Source organism: Carya illinoinensis, chromosome 15 (genome assembly GCF_018687715.1).
Source record: "Carya illinoinensis cultivar Pawnee chromosome 15, C.illinoinensisPawnee_v1, whole genome shotgun sequence".
Lineage (NCBI taxonomy): Eukaryota > Viridiplantae > Streptophyta > Magnoliopsida > Fagales > Juglandaceae > Carya > Carya illinoinensis.
In genome coordinates, this window is record NC_056766.1 from 46043394 (window position 1) to 46062681 (window position 19288).

At 36.4% G+C, this 19288-nt stretch overlaps 1 pseudogene; it reads right to left on the reverse strand.

Moving 5' to 3' along the window:
- Positions 1–8467: 8467 nt before the first annotated feature.
- On the reverse strand, positions 8468–9950 carry LOC122297530 (annotated as a pseudogene).
- Between the last annotated feature and the right edge of the window lie 9338 nt (positions 9951–19288).

A 19288-nucleotide genomic window follows, 5' to 3' on the forward strand; every position in this document is an offset into this window, starting at 1 on the left:
TTACATAATTATTATCCAAACAAAATTTTAATACAACTTATCCAAACTTTCTAATAAAACATAAAAATTAATATAATTTTATCAAATTTTAAAAAAAATTAAAAATTTATATTTAAATAATTTGTAAACTTTATAATATTTTAATTAAACTTTATAATATTTTCATTATCATATACTATATATGATAGGAAACTGCATCCAATAAACACATGATCATTGATGTGGGTTCCCTACCATATATATATATATAATTTATTTATATTGAGCTCATAATTCATCTTGTGTAGACATATATTATCATGTAGCTAAAACGTAATATATATTCTAAATTGTTTGAATTGTAAATTGTTGTCTATAAATTATCATGCATATCATCCATTGCGATGGGTTGTGAACACAAGCAATTTGTAAAAGTACTCAAAAGTAAAAGATATAAGTATGATGAAATGATCTCCTCCCTTGATGGAGAAAGTTACTTTCATTGTATATTACTGTCTTTACAATTTGGGATTGACAAATTATCATCTACTTCTTGAACATTATTATCATTTTTTTCTTTGTTCAATATGGAAATTCTACAAGTGATCCAGCTTGATGGAAACAATTGAAGGGTATGTAAGGAAAATGAAGAATTAATGTACCAATGTGTAGAGTGTTGGTCTCAAATGATCATCGTGGATGGTTTTTTTGTAAGGTGGAAATCCAATTGAGTATTAAATATACAGTACCCACCAGAGAACCTGCACATATGGAGTTGCAACCTGCACATGTTTCATTTTGTAAACACACACACACATTAATTCTAGGGACTTGAGGTATTACCGTTTATATCGAATCTAATAACTATAACATTTCAATTAAATTAGGCATCATTTGATTACACAGTTCATATGAGATGAGACGAGATATTTTGTTGAAAGTTAAATAAAATATTGTTATCATATAATTTTTTAATATTAGTTTTGTTTTGAAATTTAAAAAAGTTGAATTGTTTGTTTTATATATATATATATATATATTATGTCGGGGAACCTCTCCAAGGCAGAGCCCTTTGGACCCACTCCTGTAGAATAAATGCGACGAGATGTAATGATTATATGAGACGAGATGAGATGAAATAGTTTAATTTTATGTAACCAAACCAACGAAAGAAATGCGGAGAAAATGAGATCCATAAGATGACAAATCTCAAGACACCCAAAATAAAACATATACAATGACAACACCTATATATGTTTAAACCACCAATTTGCTCTGGCTGGAAGAGCGACGAGGGTGGGGGGAATGAAATGGTATTCGTGTGTGGGCTTAAAATTATATGCATTCTCATACAAATAAGCAGATAAATCAACTTATTTGAGAAAAATTCATGATTGACACAAGCTTCTTTTGTGGAAAATTTTCTGGGATATATTACCCACAAAAGGAATACTTAAGAGATTTTTATTATTTATGCCATCTCTCAATTGCCCTTTATGCAATGAGCAAGAAGAAACGTTGCTTTATCTCTATATTGAATGCCCAATCTCAAGAATATTGTGGAGTCAAAGTAGGTGGCCTTTAAATCTTTCCTCCTTGGTAATTATTACAATTCAGGAATGGATTACTCTCATACTCAATCCAAAACAGAAGCTGGGACTAAACCCCCAAGATGTTCATCCTTTTCAAATATTTGCGACTCTAATAATGGATTTTATTTAGTGGATGAGAAATGAGATAGTCCACAATCAAATAGTCTTACCACTGCAGAAAGCAAAAGAACAACTGAATTTCTCCTATCAAGAGAATCTAAAGGCCTGGGAAATTAAGAGTACTCATCAGATCATCCAACCTTGGGAACATCCTGAGCCCAATAACATAAGTATCTATTTCGATGCTGCAGTCAGGACTTCTTCTTCATGGGTTTCAGCGATAAGTCACGACTCACAAGGGAACGTATTAGAAATATGGGCAGAAACAAATTGGCACAACAATCCCAATAGTAGTTGAAGCAGTTGCACCAAAACTTGCTATTAATAGGGCAAAGCACTCTCACTTCCCGAATGCCACTTTTGAAGGTGATTCTCTCATTGTTATATCATCCATCCAAGGCGCCTCATCTCACTGGCAAATATCTCTCATTCTGGATGACATCACTCCAATGTTAGATTTACAAGAAGGATGGTTTTACAAAAAAATCAATCGATCTCAAAATTAATTTGCGCATTTTGTGACACAATGGGCTGCAACCAATGGGATTATTGATCGCATTCCAGTAGCTATTTTACCTTCCAATATTGTAACTAGAGATAGTGGTAAAGACCCTCCAATTATTTCCTAAGTGTTATAGAACTATCGAAAAGGAAAGAGAGAGATAGATTTATTATAAAACTTTCTAAAAGGAGAGAGAGAGAGAGAGAGATAGAACTCAGAGCAGTTATGAAACTTATGAATTTCTTAAGGAATTCAACGATATATATAGGCATACAAAGGGAACTATGCCAGTTACTATGCAGTACTATGCTGGCACTATGCGCACTGTGCTATGTCGGCCAGTTACTATGCAGTACTATGCTGGCACTATGCGCACTGTGCTATGTCGGCCATTTACTATGCCAGTTACTATGCAGTACTATGCTAGCACTATGCGCACTGTGCTATGTCGGCCATTTACTATGCCAGTTACTATGCAGTACTATGCTGGTACTATGCGCACTGTGCTATGTCGGCCATTTACTATGCCAGTTACTATGCAGTACTATGCTGGCACTATGCACTGTGCATTTGACGGCTAGCTCAAGGTGGTCATACAATTTTACAATGTTATTTTACAACACTCCCCCTTTGGATGACCACATATAATGAATATGCCTCGTTAAAACCTTGCCAAGGAAAAACCCTGTGGGAAAAAACCAATGGCGAAGGAAAAAGAGTACAATATTCATGTGTACCGTAAAATGCTTTAAGATTGCCTCATTAAAACCTTGCGAAGGAAAACCCAGTGGGATAAAACCTTAGCGAAGGAAAAAGAGTACAATCATCATAAGTCTTCAAGACATTACTCCCCCTGAAAAGTGTATGATAAAAGGTCTTCAAGTCTCCGCATTCCAAAGTTCTGCACAATCATCTTAAATGTTGCAGTTGGTAATGCTTTTGTGAATAAATCTGCCAGATTATCACTTGATCGTATCTGCTTGACTTTAATTTCACATTTTTCTTGAAGTTCATGAGTATAAAAGAATTTAGGTGAAATATGTTTGGTTCTATCACTTTTGATATATCCTCCTCTAATTTGAGCAATACAAGCAGCATTATCTTCGTATAAAGTTGTTGGACTATCATTAATCACTGGAAGACCACACTTTTCTTGAATATGTTGGATCATTGATCTTAGCCAAATGCATTCTCGACTTGTTTCATGAATTGCAATGATCTCTGAGTGATTTGAAGATGTAGCAGATAGTGTTTGTTTGACAGATTTCCATGATATAGCAGAATTTCCATAAGTAAATACATATCCAGTCTGAGATCTACCTCTGTGTGGATCTGAAAGATAACCTGCATCTGCATATCCAATTAATTGTGGACTTGAACCATATTGATAAAATAATCCCATATCAACCGTACCTCGAAGGTATCGAAGAATATGTTTAATGCCATTCCAATGTCTTCGAGTTGGTGCGGAACTATATCTTGCAAGTAAATTAATTGAAAATGCAATATCAGGCCGAGTGCAATTTGCAAGATACATCAGGGCTCCAATTGCACTGAGATAAGGTATTTCAGAACCAAGAATTTCTTCATTGTCTTCACAAGGACGAAATGGATCCTTCTGCGCATCAAGTGATCGAACAACCATTGGAGTACTCAGGGGATGAGCTTTGTCCATGTAAAAGTGTTTCAAGACTTTCTCTGTATAATTTGACTGATGAATGAGAATTCCATTTGGCAAATGCTCGAGCTGCAGGCCGAGACAAAATTTCGTTTTGCCAAGATCTTTCATTTCAAATTCATTCTTTAAATATGTAGCGGTTCTTCTGATCTCTTCAGGAGTTCCAACAAGGTTTAGATCATCAACATAAACCGCAATAATAACAAATCCGGAGTCTGATTTCTTAATAAAAACACATGGGCATATTGGATTATTCTCAAATCCTTCTTTCAATAGATATTCGCTAAGGCGTTTATACCACATGCGTCCGGATTGTTTTAACCCATATAAAGATCTTTGAAGCTTAATAGAATACATACTTCTGGATGTACTCAGATTAGAAGCTTCAGGCATTTTATATCCTTCAGGGATTTTCATATATATGTCATGATCTAATGATCCATATAAATATGCAGTGACCACATCCATTAATTGCATATTCAATCTTTTTATAACTGCCAAACTGATCAAATATCTGAATGTGATTGCATCCATAACAGGAGAGTATGTTTCCTCATAATCAATCCCCGGTTTCTGCAGGAAACCTTGTGCAACAAGTCGTGCTTTATATCGCACAATTTCATTGCTTTCATTACGTTTACGTATAAATATCCATTTATATCCAACGGGCATTACACCCTTTGGTGTTTGTATAATTGGTCCAAAGACCTCTCGCTTTGCTAGCGAGTTTAATTCAGTTTCAATAGCTGATTTCCATTTTGGCCAGTCATCTCTACGTCGACATTCTTCGACAGTTCTTGGCTCAATTTCTTCATTACTTCTGGTAATGTCAAGAGCCATTTTATATGAAAATATGTTGTCGACAACAGTTTTATTTCTATTCAAAATTTCTCCTGTACTCATGAAATGTATCGAGATCTCGTTATTTTCAGGTACCTGTCCCTCTTCAAGGGAAGACATTTCATGAAATACATCTTCAGGAGGTTCTTTCTCAGGAGATTTACTCTCTTCAGGAGCATCAATTACTCTTATGGCCTGTGTTGGTATGGACTCTTCAGGAGTACCAAATTCATTTTGTATTTTCCTCTTCCGAGAAATTTTGTCCTTAGCACCAATAGGCCGTCCACGCTTCAGGCGTATCTTAGATTCGCCTATTGCTATTTTGGCAACTTGTCCTTCAGGGACTGCAATCCTTGCTGGAACAGTAACAGCAAGAATATATGATTTTACCACACCTTTAGTGTCAGTAAATACATCCGGTAATTGGTTTGCAACACTTTGCAAATGAATAATCTTTTGAACCTCTAGATTACATTCTTTTGTACGAGGATCAAATTGGGAAAGAGCTTTATTTTTCCAAGTAATTTCCTGTCGTGCTTCAGGCACCGACTTCTCATTACCCAATGTTGGAAAAATGGATTCGTCAAAATGACAATCCTCAAAACGTGCCTTAAACATATCCCCTGTAAGAGGCTCAAGGTATCTGATAATAGATGGAGAATCAAACCCAACATATATCCTAAGTCTACGTTGAGGGTCCATCTTTGTACGTTGTGGAGGTGCAATTGGAACATATACAGTACATCCAAAAATACGAAGATGAGAATTATTTGGTTGCTGACCAAATGCAAGCTATAATGGTGAATATTTGTGATATGCTGATGGCCTAACTCGAATTAATGATGCTGCATGAATTATAGCATGTCCCCAAGCAGAAATAGGAAGATTTGATTTCATGAGTAAAGGTCTAGCGATTAGCTGAAGTCTTTTAATCAATGATTCAGCTAAACCATTTTGAGTATGTGTGTGGGGAACTGGATGTTCAACATCTATTCCTATTGACATGCAATAATTATCAAAAGCTTGAGATGTAAATTCTCCTGCATTATCCAATCGAATAGTTTTAATTGGATAGTCAGGGAATTGTGCTCGTAGCTTAATTATTTGTGCAAGAAGTTTAGCAAATGCAGCATTTCTAGTGGAAAGTAGACAAACATGTGACCATCGACTTGATGCATCAATTAAAACCATAAAATATCTGAACGGTCCACTTGATAGTTGAATAGGCCCACATATATCTCCATGAATCGTTTGTAAAAAAGATGGAGATTCAAAACCAACCTTTGAGATAGATGGTTTGATAATCAAGTTACCTTGAGAACATGCAGAGTATGGATATTCATTGGGTAAAATAATCTTCTGATTCTTTAGGGGATGCCCATACGAATTATCAATTATTCGTCTCATCATTATTGATCCCGGATGTCCAAGGCGATCATGCCAAGTCATAAATATTTTGGGATCAATGCACTTCTGGTGCATTACAACATGTGATTCAATTGTTCTCATTTTTGTATAATACAATCCAGATGAGAGGGCAGACAGTTTTTCTAATACGAGCTTCTGGCTCGAAATTATTTTAGTAATGAGAAAATGCTCTTTATCGTCTTCGTTAATGGTTTCAATATGACAACCATTACGACGTATATCTTTAAAACTTAATAAATTTCTTCTGGATTGTGAAGAAAATAGAGCATCATTAATGCAAAATTTGGTGTCATTAGGCAACACAATATAAGCTCTTCCGGAGCCTTCAATTAGATTCGATGAACCGAAGATGGTATGAACATAGGCTTTACTCAATGTTAGATTTTGAAAATATTTTTTATCCTTAAGAATTGTGTGAGTTGTAGCACTGTCAGCCAGACATACATCTTTATTATTCATCTCGGAGATAGAAAGTTCATCAATAAGACTCATGATTCTACAAAATATATAAAACTTTCATTACTAAAAAAAAAAACATTACAGAATAAAAATATTTTACAATAATATAAAGGAAATACATTAATTAAAAAGGAACACTTCCATGATCAACTCTACCACTAGAATCCTCAAAGAAATCAGAAATATCAAGACTTGTAATATCTTCTCCATCTATAGAATTTAAAGCATATGATGGTTCAGCAAAATTTATTTCAAATTTCTTTGTTTTTTCTTTTATGGAAGATTGGTATAAGTCAACCAAGTGTTTAGCTGTACGACAGGTACGAGACCAATGTCCAGTCATACCACATCTATGGCATTCATCTTCATATTTCTTTACAAATTTATTTTGAGGACCTTTGCCCTTTTCTGAGTTGAACCACTTCTGGTGGTACGGTGTATATCTATTATTTTCCCTTTTAGTGTGGTCACTTCTAGGACCTCCACTTCTATAGTTTTTCTTACCACGTCCACGCCCTCTTTTTCTTTGAAAAGATGCACCATTCGCTTCTGGGAATGATGTAAATCTAGTACCATTCACTTCAGGGAATGATATAGAACCAGTAGGACGTGACTGGTGATTTCTTAATAAAAGCTCATTATTTTGCTCAGCTAATAGAAGACAAGATATAAGTTCAGAATATTTCTTGAACTTTCGCTCTCGATACTGCTGCTGCAGGAGCACATTCGAGGCATGAAAAGTAGTATATGTCTTCTCTAACAAGTCATCAGTAGTGACTTTTTCACCACATAATTTCAATAGCGAGCTAATTTTAAAGAGTGCAGAGTTATACTCACTAACACTCTTGAAGTCTTGCAACCTCAGGTGCATCCAATCATGACGAGCTTTTGGGAGAATTACAGTTTTCTGGTGTTCATATCTCTCCCTTAAATTATTCCACAAAATAAGTGGATCTTTCACCGTTAGATACTCAGTTTTTAATTCTTCATGAAGATGGTGCCGAAGGAAAATCATTGTCTTAGCATGGTCCTGCAGGGACCCTTGATTTCTTTCTTTAATTGTATCTCCCAGGTTCATTGCATCCAGATGGATCTCAGCATCAAGGATCCAAGATAAATAATTTTTTCCAGAAATGTCAAGAGCAACGAATTCCAATTTTGTAAGATTTGACATTTTCTACATATATAAATCAGGAACATAAGTATGTTTAATATTTCATATTCATTTTGAAAACTACAAAAAATATATTGAAAGACTTACTTGAAGTAGAGGACTATTAGCTTCAAGATCGTCAGAACTCTCGTGCTGATAACGTGTTATAGAACTATCGAAAAGGAAATAGAGAGATAGATTTATTATAAAACTTTCTAAAAGGAGAGAGAGAGAGATAGAACTCAGAGCAGTTATGAAACTTATGAATTTCTTAAGGAATTTAACGATATATATAGGCGTACAAAGGGAACTATGCCAGTTACTATGCAGTACTATGCTGGCACTATGCGCACTGTGCTATGTCGGCCAGTTACTATGCAGTACTATGCTGGCACTATGCGCACTGTGCTATGTCGGCCATTTACTATGCCAGTTACTATGCAGTACTATGCTGGCACTATGCGCACTGTGCTATGTCGGCCATTTACTATGCCAGTTACTATGCAGTACTATGCTGGCACTATGCACTGTGCATTTGATTGCTAGCTCAAGGTGGTCATACAATTTTACAATGTTATTTTACAACATTAAGTTCATTAATATATATATATATATATATATGCAAGCTTGATTAAAAAAAAAAAAAAAAGCAGATAAATCAGCTACGCAAAACAAAGTGAAAATAAACAGCAAAAATATTGTACCTTTAGCATTTAAAACAAAACAGATATCTTAAATCCAAAATTTTACACTAAGATCATCCCATACCAACAACCACCACCAACTACTGATGCGTCCTGTCCGCCAGAATGCAAGTTAACTTTAGTGGCCAAGTCTCCTGCCATGATTTCCAGCTAATAAAGAATTAAGCAAATCCGGTCGAATTATTGTCATTACATGTCCTAGTTCCCCGTATAGCAAAATAAACTCTAGAAAAGTAAACACAGTAAAACATCTTTGAACCCGTCACAATTTCTCTCTCCTCAACAATGTTCTTCAAAGTGCTCCTCTGAGCAAAGGATGTTGATCTTCAATCCAGCTTCACCGAAGAGAACAAGTAATGCACGAACCAGAATGATGAAAGAAACCCAATTGTGCCTGTCGCCAGCATGATTGCTACAACCATGAAGAGTGAATATCCCAAATAAAGCGTGGCGGAGACAGGTCCACTCAAATTCTTCAGGTCGAATACGAGATAGTTTACAGAGTACAAGAAGATGTATATGGCAACAGAACCAGAAGCAAAAAATGACTTCCACCACCATTTCCAATCCTCCACACAGAGATGCATGTAGGTCAAAACCAAAGATACCTCAGCACAAACCACCACGAGGAGAATCAAAACAATAAAGAGGAACCCAAAGACATAGTATACACGGCCCATCCAAATGCTAGACATTATAAAGAATAGCTCAATGAAAAGGGTGCCAAAGGGAAGTGTACCAGCGCCTAGAACAAGAAGCCAAGAAGGGTATTTCTGAGTTGGTATTTCCCGAGGAATCTGGTTTGTTCGAACTGGGTATTCAATATGAGATGCCTTTGCCCCAAAGTATCCACCAACTAAGGTAAGTGGAACTGAGATGCAGAACCAGAGGAGAAGCAGGATGACAAAAAGAGAAAATGGAATAGCTCCTGTGCTGTGACTTCCCCACAAGAGGAAATTCAAAGTGCTGTGACTTCCTCATTCATCTGTGCTTGTGCCTCCTTGTCAAGCTCCTCGTAACGAGTCAGATCCCGCCTAACAGTCCTCAGGAAAATGACGAGAACAATACCAGCAAGGAAGGTTATCACCATTAGAGAATTCAAAATGGAGAACCAATGGACTTTCGATCCCTCCATCTTCAAATAAGCATCCCAACGCGACGGCCACTTGATGTCACTCTCCTCAAACGTGACCTCATACGTGAAGACAATTGGCTGCCCTTCCTTGATTGGCATAGACGCAGTGTTGGGATCACATTTCACTGCATTGGGATACTTGCCATATTTCTGCAAATTCTTCACTGAATCAACATTATGCATAACACTGCAAGGTATCACCTCAAACCCAACAACCATGTACCCAGGCTTATCCGAATCCCCCTTTCTAATTGATGGGATCATATCAGGTGTATCACCAGTCCCCATTAAACGTGCCACATTGGCTTCTTCATACTTATGAACGAGCACATTAAACTTCAAATGGTTAAATATATAGTGGGAATTAATGTGTTAAGTCTCAAATAACACATTCCCAAATAAGTATTACATACCCACGAGAGAACTATATATAGAGTTGCGTGCATCCCTTCCAGGTAGATAACTAATTATACAAAAACAATGTTTACTATGATATATATAGAGAATATTGGATCCTTGAGCAGTTCTACGGAGAAGCCACTGTAGTGGCGCACACATTGCACTTACTACGTGGCTGCTTTGTCTTCAATTTTTTTTTTCCTAATCAAAACGTGCTTTTTGATTGCATTTGAAATTCGGTTTTTGATTTATCCCCATTTGAATTCATCCAATGAATACCCTTCTCCCTTGACAGGGACCGGCGTGCACTTCCTCTGGCTAGAGCCTCCCGACGACACCGTCTCTCTCGTCAGCGCCACCGAGCGGCACTGCTTCATTTGCCCAGCACCGACAATCCCCGTGAGCTATATTTCGAAGCAAATGCGAATTGAATCCAATGAAACCCAATCTCCTGCATCGTCACGAACCTGCATCGAGGTTCCTCTTCCAAGGGCCACCTCACGATGGCGTCTCCATGTTCAACGCCACCTCCCAATGATCCTATGTCTGCCGAGTGCTGCAACTTCCCGTGAGTTGATTGAACAGACCAAACCAATGACAACTGCCCAAATAGCTCTGTTTTGCCAATAGTTTGCTCAGCTTCGTAGGTAAATATTTTTCATTTTCCAATCAATACTATTATGTTATTCATGTGTACATCGAGATGGGATGCTTTGTGTTTTCTGAGATGGGTATCATGACTTAGGGCATGGAGAAAAAAATTGTTCTTTTTCAGCATATGTGGAAGAAACCCATCTCGTTTCAGAGTCTTTATTCTCCTCTGCTTTCATTATGCTCTGTTTTATGAAAAAAAAAACACATGTATGACATCTTTCCTTTCGTATATATTGCTGCTTTCAGTATATATATCTTTCCCTTTTCGCAAAACAGGTTGATGGTTGGGGCTTCATTTTTTCGTTATGCTTGGAGTTTGTTAGGCAATGTTTTATACTTGTTTGGTAAAGATAGCTTGTTCAGTTGTTTTTATCATTGTTATTAATTTGTTTATTATTGTCAAGAGATCAAATTTGTTTCGACCTTCCCAAAGTGCTTCTGCCTCTGAATGATGGCGGATAAGAAAAAAAAAACAGAAATTAAAATATAAGGGAAAAACTTTATCTATTTTTCTCGTCTCTCTCTGTTATTATCTTCTTTCCCTTTCTCACATTTTTTCTTTTAGAAATCCCGCGAAACCCAACCTCATGCGTCCTCACGAACCTGCGTCGGGTTCCTCTTCCCAAGGCGACCTCTCGACGGTGTTTCCATGTTCAACGCCACCTCCCAACTCTCCTACGTCTGTCGAGTGCCACAACTTCCTGTGAGTTGATTGAACGGACCAAACCAGCGACAACTGCTAGAACAACTCTATTTTGCCAATGGTTTGCTCAGCTTCGTAGGTAAATATTTTTCATTTTCCAATCAATATTATTATGTTATTCATGTGTACATCGAGATGGGATGCTTTGTGTTTTCTAAGATGGGTATTGTGGCTAGGGCATGCAGAAAAAAATTGTTCTTTGTGAGCATACGTGGAAGAAACCCATCTGGTTTCAGAGTCTTTATTCTCCTCTGCTTTCATTATGCTCTGTTTTATGAAAAACAAAACCCATGTATGACATCTTTCCTTTTGTATATATTGCTGCTTTCAGTATATATATCTTTCATTTTTTGCAAAACAGGTTGATGGCTGGGGCTTCATTTTTTCGTGATGCTTGGAGTTTGTTAGGCAATTTTTTATACTTGTTTGGAAAAGATAGCCTGTTCAGTTGTTTTTATCATTGTTATTAATTTGTTTATTATTGTTAAGAGATCAAATTTGTTTCTGCCTTCCCAAAGTGCTTCTGCCTCTGAATAATGGCGGATAAGAAAAAAATAAATACAAATTAAAATATAAGAGGAAAATTTTGTCTATGTTTCTAGTCTCTCTCTGTTATTATCTTCTTTCCTTTCTCACATTTTTTTTTTTTTTGAGAAATCCCGCGAAACCCAACCTGCTGCGTCGTCACGAACCTGCGTATGGGTTCCTCTTCCCAGGGCCACCTCGCGACGACGTCTTCGCGTCGGGGTTCCTCTTCCCAGGGCCACCTCGTAACGGCATGTCCATGTTCAACGCCACCTCCCAACACTCCTACGTCTGCCGAGCGCTGCAACTCCCCGCGAGTTGATTAAACGGACCAAACCAACGACAACTACCCAGACAGCTCTGTTTTGCCAATGGTTTGCTCAGCTTCGTAGGTAAATATTTTTCATTTTCCAATCAATACTATTATGTTATTAATGTGTACATCGAGATGGGATGCTTTGTGTTTTCTGAGATTGGTATTGTGGCTTAGGGCATGGAGAAAAATATTGTATTTTGTGAGCTTATGTGGAAGAGAGTCTTTATTCTCCTCTGCTTTCATTATGCTCTGTTTGATGAAAAAAAACCCATGTATGACATCTTTCCTTTCGTATATATTGCTACATTCAGTATATATATCTTTCTTTTTTTTGCAAAACAGGTTGATGGCTAGGGCTTCATTTTTTCGTGATGCTTGGAGTTTGTTAGGCAATTTTTTATACTTGTTTGGTAAAGATAGCTTGTTCAGTTCTTTTTATCATTGTTATTAATTTGTTTACTATTGTCAAGAGATCAAACTTGTTTCTTCCTTCCCAAAGTGCTTCTGCCTCTGAATGAGAGCGGATAAGAAAAAAATAAACAGAAATTAAAATATAAGGGGAAAAGTTCGTTTATTTTTCTAGTCTCTCTCTGTTATTACCTTCTTTCCCTTTCTCACATTTTTTTTTTGATAAATCCCGCGAAACCCAACCTCGGGCATCCTTACTAACCTGCGTCGGGGTTCCTCTTCCCAAGGCGACCTCGCGACGGTGTTTCCATGTTCAACGCCACCTCGCAACGCTCCTACGTCTGCCGAGTGCTGCAACTTCCTGCGAGTTGATTGAATGGACCAAACCAGCGACAACTGCTGGAACAACTCTATTTTGCCAATGGTTTGCTTAGCTTCGTAGGTAAATATTTTTCATTTTCCAATCAATACTATTATGTTATTCATGTGTACATTGAGATGGGATGCTTTGTGTTTTCTGAGATGGGTATTGTGGCTTAGGGCATGCAGAAAAAAATTGTTCTTTGTTAGCATACGTGGAAGAAACCCATCTGGTTTCAGAGTCTTTATTCTCCTCTGCTTTCATTATGCTCTGTTTGATGAAAAAAACCCATGTATGACATCTTTCCTTTCGTATATATTGCTGCTTTCAGTATATATATCTTTCTGTTTTTGTGAAACAGGTTGATGGCTGGGGCTTCATTTTTTTGTGATGCTTGGAGTTTGTTAGACAATTTTTTTTATACTTGTTTGGTAAAGATAGCTTGTTCAGTTGTTTTTATCATTTTTATTAATTTGTTTATTATTGTCAAGAGATCAAATTTGTTTCTGCCTTCCCAAAGTGCTTCTGCCTCTGAATAATGGCAGATAAGAAAAAAATAAATAGAAATTAAAATATAAGAGGAAACGTTTGTCTATGTTTCTTGTCTCTCTCTATTATTATCTTCTTTCCTTTCTCACATTTTTTTTCTGAGAAATCCCGCGAAACCCAACCTCCTGCGTCGTCGAGAACCTGCGTCTGGGTTCCTCTTCCTAGGGCCACCTCCCAACACTCCTACGTCTGCCGAGCGCTGCAACTTCCCGCGAGTTGATTAAACGGAACAAACCAGCGACAACTGCCCTAACAGCTCTATTTTGCCAATAGTTTGCTCAGCTTCGTAGGTAAATATTTTTCATTTTCCAATCAATACTATGATGTTATTCATGTGTACATCGAGATGGGATGCTTTGTATTTTCTGAGATGGGTATTGTGGCTTAGGGCATGCAGAAAAAAAATTGTTCTTTTTCAGCATATGTGGAAGAAACCCATCTCGTTTCAGAGTCTTTATTCTCCTCTGCTTTCATTATGCTCTGTTTTATGAAAAAAAAAACACATGTATGACATCTTTCCTTTCGTATATATTGCTGCTTTCAGTATATATATCTTTCCCTTTTCGCAAAACAGGTTGATGGTTGGGGCTTCATTTTTTCATTATGCTTGGAGTTTGTTAGGCAATGTTTTATACTTGTTTGGTAAAGATAGCTTGTTCAGTTGTTTTTATCATTGTTATTAATTTGTTTATTATTGTCAAGAGATCAAATTTGTTTCGACCTTCCCAAAGTGCTTCTGCCTCTGAATGATGGCGGATAAGAAAAAAAAAACAGAAATTAAAATATAAGGGAAAAACTTTGTCTATTTTTTTCGTCTCTGTCTGTTATTATCTTCTTTCCCTTTCTCACATTTTTTCTTTTAGAAATCCCGCGAAACCCAACCTCATGCGTCCTCACGAACCTGCGTCGGGTTCCTCTTCCCAAGGCGACCTCTCGACGGTGTTTCCATGTTCAACGCCACCTCCCAACTCTCCAACGTCTGTCGAGTGCCACAACTTCTTGTGAGTTGATTGAACGGACCAAACCAGCGACAACTGCTAGAACAACTCTATTTTGCCAATGGTTTGCTCAGCTTCATAGGTAAATATTTTTCATTTTCCAATCAATATTATTATGTTATTCATGTGTACATCGAGATGGGATGCTTTGTGTTTTCTAAGATGGGTATTGTGGCTAGGGCATGCAGAAAAAAATTGTTCTTTGTGAGCATACGTGGAAGAAACCCATCTGGTTTCAGAGTCTTTATTCTCCTCTGCTTTCATTATGTTCTGTTTTATGAAAAACAAAACTCATGTATGACATCTTTCCTTTTGTATATATTGCTGCTTTCAGTATATATATCTTTCTTTTTTTGCAAAACAGGTTGATGGCTGGGGCTTCATTTTTTCGTGATGCTTGGAGTTTGTTAGGCAATTTTTTATACTTGTTTGGAAAAGATAGCCTGTTCAGTTATTTTTATCATTGTTATTAATTTGTTTATTATTGTTAAGAGATCAAATTTGTTTCTGCCTTCCCAAAGTGCTTCTGCCTCTGAATAATGGCGGATAAGAAAAAAATAAATAGAAATTAAAATATAAGAGGAAAATTTTGTCTATGTTTCTAGTCTCTCTCTGTTATTATCTTCTTTCCTTTCTCACATTTTTTTTTTTTTGAGAAATCCCGCGAAACCCAACCTGCTGCGTCGTCACGAACCTGCGTATGGGTTCCTCTTCCCAGGGCCACCTCGCGACGGCGTCTTCGCGTCGAGGTTCCTCTTCCCAGGGCCACCTCGTAACGGCATGTCCATGTTCAACGCCACCTCCCAACACTCCTACGTCTGCCGAGCGCTGCAACTTCCCGCGAGTTGATTAAACGGACCAAACCAACGACAACTACCCGACAGCTCTGTTTTGCCAATGGTTTGCTCAGCTTCGTAGGTAAATATTTTTCATTTTCCAATCAATACTATTATGTTATTAATGTGTACATCGAGATGGGATGCTTTGTGTTTTCTGAGATGGGTATTGTGGCTTAGGGCATGGAGAAAAATATTGTATTTTGTGAGCATATGTGGAAGAGAGTCTTTATTCTCCTCTGCTTTCATTATGCTCTGTTTGATGAAAAAAAACCCATGTATGACATCTTTCCTTTCGTATATATTGCTACATTCAGTATATATATCTTTCTTTTTTTTTGCAAAACAGGTTGATGGCTAGGGCTTCATTTTTTCGTGATGCTTGGAGTTTGTTAGGCAATTTTTTATACTTGTTTGGTAAAGATAGCTTGTTCAGTTCTTTTTATCATTGTTATTAATTTGTTTATTATTGTCAAGAGATCAAACTTGTTTCTTCCTTCCCAAAGTGCTTCTACCTCTGAATGATAGCGTATAAGAAAAAAATAAACAGAAATTATAATATAAGGGGAAAAGTTCGTTTATTTGTCTAGTCTCTCTCTATTATTACCTTCTTTCCCTTTCTCACATTTTTTTTTTTGATAAATCCCACGAAACCCAACCTCAGGCATCCTTACTAACCTGCGTCGGGGTTCCTCTTCCCAGGGCGACCTCGCGACGGTGTTTCCATGTTCAACGCCACCTCGCAACGCTCCTATGTCTGCCGAGTGCTGCAACTTCCTGCGAGTTGATTGAACGGACCAAACCAGCGACAATTGCTGGAACAACTCTATTTTGCCAATGGTTTGCTTAGCTTCGTAGGTAAATATTTTTCATTTTCCAATCAATACTATTATGTTATTCATGTGTACATTGAGATGGGATGCTTTGTGTTTTCTGAGATGGGTATTGTGGCTTAGGGCATGCAGAAAAAAATTGTTCTTTGTTAGCATACGTGGAAGAAACCCATCTGGTTTCAGAGTCTTTATTCTCCTCTGCTTTCATTATGCTCTGTTTGATGAAAAAAACCCATGTATGACATCTTTCCTTTCGTATATATTGCTGCTTTCAGTATATATATCTTTCTTTTTTTGCAAAATAGGTTGATGGTTGGGGCTTCATTTTTTTGTGATGCTTGGATTTGTTAGGCGACTTTTTATACTTGTTTGGTAAAGATAGCTTATTCAGTTGTTTCTATTATTGTTATTAATTTGTTTATTATTGTCAAGAGATCAAATTTATTTCTGCCTTCTCAAAGTGCTTTTGCCTCTGAATGATGGCGGATAAGAAAACAATAAACATAAATTAAAATATAAGAGGAAAAGTTCGTCTATTTTCTAGTCTCTCTTTGTTATTATCTTCTTTCCCTTTCTCACATTTTTTTTTTTTGAGAAATCTCGCGAAACCCAACTCCCTACGTCCTTACGAACCTGCATCGGGGTTTCTCTTCCCAAGGCCACCTCGCAATGGCGTCTCCATGTTCAATGCCACCTCCCAACGCTCCTACATCTTCTGAGCACTGCAATTTCCCGTGAGTTGATTGAACGAACCAAACAAGCGACAACTGCCCAAACGACTCCGTTTCGCCAATGGTTTGCTCAGCTTCGTATGTAAATATTTTTCATTTTCCAATCAATACTATTATGTTATTCATGTGTACATCAAGATGGGATGCTTTGTGTTTTCTGAGATGGGTATTGTGGCTTAGGGCATGTAGAAAAAAAATTGTTCTTTGTGAGCATACATGGAAGAAACCCATCTGGTTTCAGAGTCTTTATTCTCCTCTGCTTTCATTATGCTCTGTTTGAAGAAAAAATCCCATGTATGACATCTTTCCTTTCGTAGATATTGCTGCTTTTAGTATATATATCTTTCTTTTTTTGCAAAACAGGTTGATGGCTTGGGCTTCATTTTTTCGTGATGCTTGGAGTTTGTTAGGCAATTTTTTATACTTGTTTAGTAAAGATAGCTTGTTCAGTTATTTTTATCATTGTTATTAATTTGTTTATTATTGTCAAGAGATCAAATTTGTTTCTTCCTTCCCAAAGTTCTTCTGCCTCTGAATGATGGCGGATAAGAAAAAAATAAACAGAAATTAAAATATAAGAGCAAAAGTTCGTCTATTTTTCTAGTCTTTGTCTGTTATTATCTTCTTTCCCTCTCTCACATTCTTTTTTTTTTTTTTTTATGAGAAATATCTCACAAAGTAGCTGAATAATAAAGTTATTTGTTTATAATTTGGGCAGACATTCCTAGAGGTCAATAAATGTGACCTCAAGTAGTGGTTTCTTTTCACCCAATGAGATATGATGGGAACAAAGTTAATTGCAATTTCAATACCTCCTCGGTGTATGCCTAACTTACTAATTAAAAATATGGATGAACATTCTGAGAAGAATGAAGCAAGCCACGTCCATTGCACGCTCCTTTCCTCACTGAAGCTTCTAGCTCCTCTGTGCCCCGCTGTTATCCATCGCACAGAACCACCTAGCCCCATTGTCTCCTTCATCCACAGATCACGCAGAAGAATGCCCCTTTTTCCTACGACCCCACGCAGTATCTGGTTCCACCTCTAGTCAGCCCCTAAATTTTGGTATATCCCCTATTTTCCTATCTCTTAGATAAATAATTACACTTGATTAAATGATGTTGTATTTGAATGCTAGGACATCGGGAAGTTGTGTTATACTTAATTGGTTGGAATTGTATTGATTCATGATGAATTGAACATGCGTGTTGTATTTATTGTAAGGGTTGGGATTATGAATATAGTGATGTTGAGGGTTGGGATTGAAATATGCTGATTTGCAGGGGTGTGGGGAAGGGCAAGTATTAATTTCCTACTATATGTAATTTATCATTTTTATTCTTCTATTTAAATATACATACATTGATGTATAAATATTAAATATATGTATTTAAATTAAAAGATAAAAATGATAAATGACTAGAATAATAAGTAGCATTTAGGAAATTGGAACTCCACATAGATGCACACTACTTACGTCAGAGCTTACCAAAGCATGAGTACTACTACTACTAGTCTACTGCGTTATAAAGTAACGGATCCATCAGTACCATCTAATGCCCGTGGTGGAACGCAATATTAATGCTCTCCGACAAATTAAAATAGATATTATTAATGGTGCTAGATTTGGACGTTTGTAAGATTATTTGGACGTTTGTTAAAGAGATGGAATAAAACAGATGATGAAATTAATTAGACGTAAGGCCGTGGCCGATAGGGGAGAATCTTTTGTAAGAAATTAAAACCCCTTCATAAAACTTTTCAGGATACATGAACTTATTATTATAAATTAGTTATCGGGAGATATATGGATATATACTGCACATTTATTAATTAAAAAAGCCAAAACTCATAGCTTAATTAATTAGATCGATATGTGATCAAATCATTAATTAAAATAGTACATATATATATATATATATTTAATTGATCTCAAATAGGCAGCGAGACAATTCTCGTCATGGTACTTACTCATCATGCTTTAATGCTTATCATAGGTAGTACTGTGCATGCATGATCGATTCATGATTAGATTTAAAAGTCCCAGCCTCCAAATTATAAATATATGTATATGTATATATAATATACACACCCATGCATATCATACGTGTCGAGTGAGTCTTGATCGAACTCTCTATTTGATGTTTGCTCAAACATTTTTTTTGAATTGTATTAAATATTAAATTTAAAGGTCTATTATTCTACTTTCAAACTAATATTTTATTTTAATTTTAATAGGTAATGGTTTTATTTTATTTTATTCTAAATTAGTTGGGAATCAATTATTTAAGTACTAAATTAAACTATTAGGTTAGTATAATTATAAAATATGAGGAAAAAAATTAAAAATATTATTATTAAAAAAATAATATTATATTATTATTT